Here is an 8,753-nt window from a genome sequence, read left to right on the forward strand (position 1 = left end):
AACACAAACATTGATCATTTTGATTATACATAAAGACACATTTCAACTGTCCACGGGGAAATAGTGATGCTCCTCTATGTAATTTATTTTAAGATAATTACATGGTAAATGCATGATTTGTTGACAAATGCATTTTCAAATGAGATATTATACCCTGTTTGGTTTTGGCTCATTACATATACTAAAATGTAGATGGTCATTTACCTTCATGTCATAATATCAGAAACAGACAAGAAGCATAGTCATGGTCTGTTTGGAATTCTCACATTTTGTTATTTAAGAGCAATTGATTTGTTTCTGTGATATTTATATTTGTGTGTGTCTACTGTCACATGGATTTAGTTAACATGCTTTTAGATATACAGTAGAAAATTAGGAAGCTGGTTATATTTTCATTAAATTCTTTTATATAAAAAATAAAATGTTTTTACCATTAGCAACAGAAAGCTGTACAAGGAGGCTGGAGTTGGAGTATGATGTCCCTGGCATGAAATTTTAGGGTTTATCCTATTGGGGGTTCACTCTGCTTCTTGGATTTGTAGGTTTATGTCTTTTGCTACATTTGGGAACTTTTGATCCACATTCCTCTGTTTATGCCCATTTTCCAGAGGTTAGCAAATTCTGTTTGAGACCTTCTACAGCAGAGTGGACCAGAAGACATGTGCTTTTTGGAGTCAGATTCACGTTCCACCCCAGCCCTGTGACTTGGGAGACCCTGGTAAACCGCCGGCCTTCTGCTGCCCTGCTTCCCGTGTGACCGCTTACGATGCTCCTGGCTCCTGAGGTGAGCGGCGCTCCCACGATGCACTGCGCCTGGAATCCGCGCTCCTCCGGATTGCGGCGAGCAAACCAACGCTTTCCCCCGTGTGGACGTCAGATCTCACGGGTGAACATCAGGTCTGCAAAAAGAAAGCAAAATATTACGTTCCAAGGACCAGTGCTTGTGATCAGGCGTCTGTAGTAGAGTTCAGCAGCTCCCCCCGTACCAGTGGGCCCGCTCATGTGCCGCCTTCCGGTCCCAGCGTAGAAGGCAGGCGCAGCGGGGATTTTAGCATGGCTGCTGGCGGGCATCGCCTCCATCTAGCACTGACTGCTCAGCGTGTCCCAGAAGCTTCCCTCTGCGACCAGAGCCCCGTGGAAGCGTGACCCTGACCACAGTGGCCATCGTCTATGTTTCACATCCAGTTTTCTTGTTAAATGCGGTAAACCAAAGGATCCCACATCTTGTCCCACCGTGGTCTCTGCCATGGACGTCAGAACATCACCTGCGGGTGTGACGTCCCCGCCCTTCCTGGCCAGAGGGACACGTCCAGGGGCTCCGACCTAGAGACTGGACAGCACTGGCCACGACCTGGGAGCCCTGGCCGGATGGCCAGGTTAGTGACTTGGGGGACGCGGGGGACCCTGGGCTGGCCTGGCCTCTCTCCCTGTGCTTCTTGCATCTGCCTCTACGGGTCCTGCTGACCAGCGGCCGCACGGACCCATGACTTCTTCACCACGAGAGCGTGTGAGTCCCAGAGCCGTGGTCATCTCTGTCCTCGGATCGTCAAAGGCTGGCTTTCGGGCTCTGCTTCCACAGTACAAAGCCAGACTCTGCCCTCCCACTGAAATTGGAGCTGGTGGACATCCCTACGTGTAGAACACAAAGGTCATGGTTTGAATGTCTTCATTTTTGTGTCTTTCTCCAACACAAATGCCTTTTACTTTTCTGATACCTGTTGAGTAAAAGCATTTGTACTATTTGATCTAGCACAGAAAGTTACATTTAACGGGATTTCGTTGGCTAGGTTCATAGCTCCCGTGAACAACTCTGAGAAACATGAGAAAACAGAAACTTCCACTGTGTTTTTGAGTTTTCTAACAGTCTTCCTGCTGGCAGCTTTCAACTGTGTAAGCTAGGACGTGTTGCTTTACTTCTCAAAGCCTCAGTTCCCCCGTTTGTAAAATGCAGATAGTAAGAGTCCCACGATCAGAGGCGTGCTGCCTGGATTACACAGGGTGGAAGACGAAGGCCCTTGGAACAGTATCTGGCAGAGAACTCCAGCCGGTTCCCACTGTGATCTAGGAGAACAAAGTGCCCCAGGCCATTCTTCCCCAGCACTCACTTGCCTTCCCAGTCTTGGTTGCTATGGTTGAATTTTGATTCGCAGGCGTGTCTGGACTTGGGTAGAAAACAAGTAAGTAGCTTTACAACTGGAGACTGGAGCCCCCAACTTGTCCCTAATGCCTCTCAGACCCCACTGTCCACCGGCACCCTTGCCCGGGTTTTACTCTTTAAATTTCATACCCTATTATGTACATATTCATCTATCTTTCATATTTGGAGGGATTTGCTGAAACTGGCATGGTGTCCAAATGCACTGTTTGTGCTGCCTCTAGCGTGTGTGTATCACAGTACTCTGCGATGTTTTTTTATGTTAGCAGATTCCTAGGTAATCCCCGTGCTGGACCCCCAGGCCCATCTCCTGGGGCCCCTTTGCACCCTGAAGACTTGGGGGAGGACCTTGAATTTTGCCGATTACATTTGCTCTTCCAGAAGCATTTGTTGGTTCTTCCCAGTGTCTTCTGCCCTCCTGGGCGGTCAGTGGATTACTCAATGACTTGTTCCAATATATTCCCAGATGTTGATTTCAAGATGAACAGTTTGTAACTAGGTCCCAGGCTATCTCTTCTAAAAGGTGGTGACATCGTTCCATTAGAAGAAACTCAGGGGATCTTCTCTGTCCTCTGGGGCCCCTCCTATGACAGTTTATGTCCTTTAGTGACCCTGCCAACACCTAAAGTGGCCCAGAGGCCCCAGAAGGGACTGTCCTTTGATGAGCAATGGTCCATTGTCCCTCTTCCTCTGCCAACCTTCTTTCCTATCCATCCATCTGTGCAGGGATGGTGCAAGACTGTTCACAGAAACGTTCTTTAACAAAAATAATGAAGCCCTTAAGATCTTCTATTTGGTGATGGTGTCCCCACATTTCATGATGATGGACCCAAATGTGGTCCTTCTTTCCCCATTTTGTTGGCACCCAGTAGGATTTTTACATTGTATATCTTTCAGTGCTGAGAAATTTTCCTCCACTCTATCCTTCAAACTGTTCATACAAATTGTTTTTTATTTTAGCTACCATACTTATGAATTCCAAGGCCTTTTATTTATTCCTTGTCCACACATATGTGTGTGGGTGTATGGATGCTTTTATTCACTTTTTTTTATGAATGCATTTGCTGATCTAATATCTATCTGACATTGATTGTTTTTAAGTTTATTTATGTTCCCTTCATTTCCATTGACTAACTCCTCTAGGTTTATTTGTTCTGTTTTATTCTTTTCCCCATCAAATTTCTAGTAATGCTTGACTATCCTCTCATATTGATGAAAAGTGAAAGTGACTCAGTCATGTCTGACTCTTTGCAACCCCATGAACTGGAATCCATGGAACTCTCCAGGCCAGACTACTGGAGTGGGTAGCCTTTCCCTTCTCCAGGGGATCTTCCCCACCCAGGAATCGAACCGGTGTTGCCTGATGACTAGGGTACTAAAACCCAGATTGGTCAAGTGCATGCTGGGGCTTGTGGATGGGTAAGGGTTGCCCACACCTGGCTTCTGAACGTCTGGGAGTAGATGGGGAGGAGGTTCATAGCAAAGGGGTATTTCTAGTATCTTCTACCTGGAGACCACATGCTGACCTTTGGCAGGGCCTGTGTCCCCAAATTCAGAGCATTTGCTATTCACTTTCCCCACTGAATAACCTTCAGTTTCCTACAATACAGAGAAGCAAGGGGTAGTGGTCCTCACCTGCCACTCAGATTGCTGGAGGGGACCCTCCGGTGGATCCTTTGAGATAAACAATGCCTTCTCCATCAGTGTCTCCATCTACAGACACATTCTCTTCTCCCCAAAGCCTTTACTGTCTCCCCTCTGCTCCCCAAGTTCCATTCTCCTGTTCAAACACCTCTTCTGCTGCTGTTCTCTGTCACGGTGAATAAAACCTTTAACACGCTTTTGCAGGGGGTTGGGTACAGAGATAATAATCCGCCTGTGCAATCCACCATGTTAAACAGAACATTTGTTTGCTTCCTAAAGTTCTTCTTAATTTCTGATTTCACTTTTTTCCTTCTCCTGAAATATTGCTCTGTTGTTTGTGACTGATTCCTCTAAACCATCTACCTGCTTTATCTTTAGGTCTCCCACCACTTCTCCCCTGTTAAGGATCGGTTACAGCCTCTGTCCTGTCCGATTCCTCTAACATCCTGAAAGAGGAAATTCTCTCCAGTGCTGTCCAAAAAGCTATTTGGTGGTCTGTGGTCAGCTGAATTGTTTTTCCAGAATGTAATGGAATTAAACAGCCCATCATAACTAGACGTAACTGAACGCTTCGGCGAGTTGACCAAAAAAGGTTTCCTCAACCTCTTCTCTGTGTGGATGCCTATAAATAGATTCCACCGAGCTGTGGTCCTCAATCTTAATCTCTTTGGCCTTAGCACTGTCTGGTTCACGGCCTCGGGTTTCCTGAGAGAATTTACAGAGTGGATCACGGCATTTACCCCCACTGACGCGGAGCCTTCCTGCCATGATGGCAGACTGTGAGAATGTGCAGGGTTTTCTCCCCAGCAGCGAAACAACTGAATTTCTCATTCACTTGAAGAAATGTTTATGATGGTCAAATTGTTCAGGTCTGGTCTTTTCAGAAAGCTACCAGAGACAGGAGAGGGGGAGGAAGGAAAGAAATGACGATTTCTCTACTTAAAAGTGGTGTCTTTTGTGCAGATTTTTAAAGCAACTTCTTTTTTTCAGGGAGGACACTGATAAAGCCCACAGCACTTTGAATGTCAGTAGCTGCCCTGCCCCAGCTTCTCCTGGACTTCAGCACCCCTTCTGCCCTCACCGTCGTCGTCTTTTCTGTCCTGGCACTGAAAGGGTTAAATATCCCAGGCCTCGATTCAAACTTTCTTCAAGTACTTTAAACTCTCAAAAGCCGAAGCAGAGATTATTATCACTTCCTGTTTGAGCCAGGCTCCTCATCCTCTCTGGCAACTGTACTTCACTCTGTTTTCTTGGAGCTGGGAGGGCCCAGCCTCACCCTTCAAGCACCAATAAAGCCCACAATGCAGACCCAGATAAGTGCCTGGCCAGAACAGAGCGTTCTGCCTGACACTGGGGCTAATCACCGACCAAAAAAAAAAGAAACCTAGAGATGTTGAAAGAAAGGTGCAGTAAGAGAAAGACTTTTAATCTTTCAAAATAAAATAAATAAATAAATAAATATTACTTCCACTAATACATTTGGAACACGTCTGAGAAAGAGCAATTGTCCGATTTAGACACATTTATTGATCTGTATCATCCTGTTATATTTATTTTTTGCTCTGTTCAGTCATAACATTGTTAGAAGATCACTTGCGTAATCTGAAGAGTGAGAATGCAGTTTTTTCAAACAAGCGAGGGGAGAAGTGAAAAGAAGTGAGAAGAGTCGGCTGGTCCGTACGCTGCTCTCCCGTGTTGCTGGGGGCCTGGCGCGGGCTCTGTTCTTCCTCCAGTGGTGGGGCCGGAGCAAACCTGGTGAGTTACAGGCTTCTGCTGCTTTGCGTTTCCTGACTGCAGGACATACAGTTGAAGTCCGACATGCTCATTAAACTCCAGTCTCAAAACATTTCAATCACCAACAAATGTCCCCTGGAGAGATGTTTTCGGAGTGGTTCACAGTCACATTTTTAGTAAATATTTCACTTTTATGCCCCATGTATCATCAGCTGCTTCAAAAAATATATTGTAAGTGTTCAGATAAGGGAGAAAGTTTATTTTCTTAAATGGGATGTTAAAGGATCAGTTGTATTTAGAAAGAGAAATACAGTGTGTCTTTCTTGGTAAATAAAGTAGTGTCTTTCTTGTCTTTTTTTGAATTTTTTGTATTAAAAAATTTTTGAAAATATTTTTTTGATAAGGGAATATTTTTTAAACTGAGTCATTGGAGTTTTTTTTAATTGAAGTATAGTTGATTTACAATATTGTGTTAGTTTTGGGTGTAAGCAAAGTATTTCAGTTATACATAGATACTTGTATATATGTATATGTATATATAAACACTTTTTTCTGATTCTTTTTCATTATATTACAGTTTGTTGAGTATAGTTCCCTGTGCCATACAGTAAATGTTGTTTATCTATTTTATATATGGTAGTGTGCCTCTGTTAATCATACTCCCAATTTATCCTCCCCCCTGTCCCTTTGGTAACCATAAGTTTATTTCTATGGCTGTGAATCTGTTTGTGTTTTGTAAATAAGTTCATTTGTTCTGTTTTTTAGATTCCACATGCTAAGTGATATCATGTGTAAGTGTCTCTCTGACTGTCTTCACTCATTATGACAATCTCTAGGTCTATCCATGTTGCTACCAATGGCATGATATAATTCCTTTTCATGGCTGAGTAATACTCCCTTGTGTATACGTACCACATCTTCTTTATCCATGTCCTCTGTTGATGGACACAGGTTGCTGCCATGTCTTGACTACTGTAAATGGTGCTGCTATAAACACTGGGGTGCATATACCTTTTTGAATGAGATCATTCATCTTTTCTGGGTGTAGACAAGGGAATATTTAATATTTTTTCTTCCAGTTTTTCTATGGAGACATAATAGACATACAGTACTATATAAGTTTAAGGTATATGAATATTAAAATTATTCCAAACTTCACTCAAGATGATCCCACACATTTTGTATTGAGACTTTTCTGAGCCAGTATGGGAAGGAACCCAGGGTCTTTATTTGAGTAGGAGGCAGAATGGCAGATGTCAAACTTCAAGCCATGGCCTGCCATCTCCTGGTTGTATAGACTCGAATCTCAAAGCTTAGTGTGAAATAGAGATACACTTAGTCCTCCCCAGGGAGTTGTTGTGTGCATTGAGTGTGTGCACAGTCTCTTAGCACAGAAATTGGTTGGAATTCCTACATAAAGGAAAACATGGACTTGCCCAGATAAAAATGAGGTTGAGTCTTTCCTGTTGGAAATGGCCAGACAGTTGAAACTCCTTTCTGCTTCCAAAAGTAAAGACATTTATTCTATAATTTGGGACTCAAGCAGGTATAGCAGTGTCTGAACATCTACTTCATTATCTGACAAGCAGATAATGAATAATACCATTTGTCTTCAAGTGATTTTGCATAGGTGGTATGGGCAGGGGTCTGGGAAAAACTAATTATGAATAAGAGGTGGCTCTGTGTTCTCAAGAAAAGTCCTCAGTAGTTACTGATGCCATTTTCAAGGTTGAAATTCTTTTCCTTTTAAAGAAGTTTGAGACACCAGATAAAAAACATCAAAAAGTTATAAAGTAGATTTAGTGTTGAGTAGAGTCCAACATTCTTCATTAATTGGGTAGTTTCAAATAGCTAAGATCCATGCCTCCTTGCAGACAACAACTTGAGAGAGGATACAGGGGAGGAGATAGGTTCTGGATGGAATATGATTCATGAGACAGAGTCGTCCATGGGAAGAGCCCATGGAAAGGGTATCCAGCCAGACTCCAAATCTTCACTTTTCTTTAGCCGACTCAGATTGTTGTTCATTCGCTCAATCCTGTCTGACTCTCTGTGACCCCATGGACTGCAGCACGCCAGGCTTCCCTGTCCTTCACCATCTCCTGGAGTTTGCACAAACCCATGTCCATTGAGTCGATGATGCCATCCAACCATCTCGTCCTCTGTGGTCCCCTTCTTCTCCTGCCCTCAATCTTCCCCAGCATCAGGGTCTTTTCCAGCTCATATTATACATAGTTAATATGCATAATCACATTATACGTATAGGGCAACATTTATAACGTGTAATTGATGTACTGCTGGCAGGTTATGGGAACACACAGCCTGATTCATAGGCGGTCAGGATGGCCAGGGCTGGGAAGTGGCTGGAAGAGAACACCAATCAGCGGGGTGGGAGGTAGGGGGTGCTCATCAGGGAGGTTCTGGCCTTCCCTGGGGATTTCGTAAACCTTCCCCAGCCTCTCACCAAGGAGACTGCGGCAGCACAGGGAAATGATGCCCTTTGCCTTCCTGAGAGCAAGGCAAGGGAGTCAGACTGTCCGAGGGACCAGCCTTCCCACCTGGGTTAGAACTTGACCTCTTGGTTTTCTCTTCACCATGCAGGGCAGGGCCCTGAGCCCTCAGCGGCCTGCACAACCCGAGCTTTGGCTGCAGGTGACTCTCAGTCTGCCAAATGCATCGCAGCCTGTTTTTACACAATTGCAACAAGACTGTCAGTCTAAAAAAAAAAGTAACGTGGAAACAGTGATGGTGATTGACTGGGCGCTCTGTCTATGCCGGGATGTCTCCCGCAGGGATGTCTCTCACACCTCACTCTCCCATGTGCAGTCATCCTCCTTCGGTCCACTGATGAGAAGCACGAGGCCTGGGAGGGGACAGCCTGCTTAATGTCACACAGTCACAGTGGCCCCGGTGAGGACAATCTGTCCTTCAAAGGAGGTGGTGAAAGTCAGTTTCACGATTCTTGCCCCTCATCAACCGTCTTAGCAGAAGTCACAAATTCACTTTGAAGCCAGGACAAAGTGGGGAAAGAGAGACACTGTCATTCTAAATGAAGTTTGGCACTTTACCATGTAGGCACTGTAATTTCTCAAATAAGACTGTTATTATTTTGAGAAGTGATGAGAAGACTATATAATTCCAATGGTCAGAAAAGTTCTGAGGACCAGCCTGAGATTTCACACAGGAAAGAAATAGCTGGCAAAGCAGATTAAGAGGCACG

Source organism: Bubalus kerabau, chromosome 21 (assembly GCF_029407905.1).
Source record: "Bubalus kerabau isolate K-KA32 ecotype Philippines breed swamp buffalo chromosome 21, PCC_UOA_SB_1v2, whole genome shotgun sequence".
In the NCBI taxonomy this organism is placed as follows: Eukaryota; Metazoa; Chordata; class Mammalia; order Artiodactyla; family Bovidae; genus Bubalus; species Bubalus kerabau.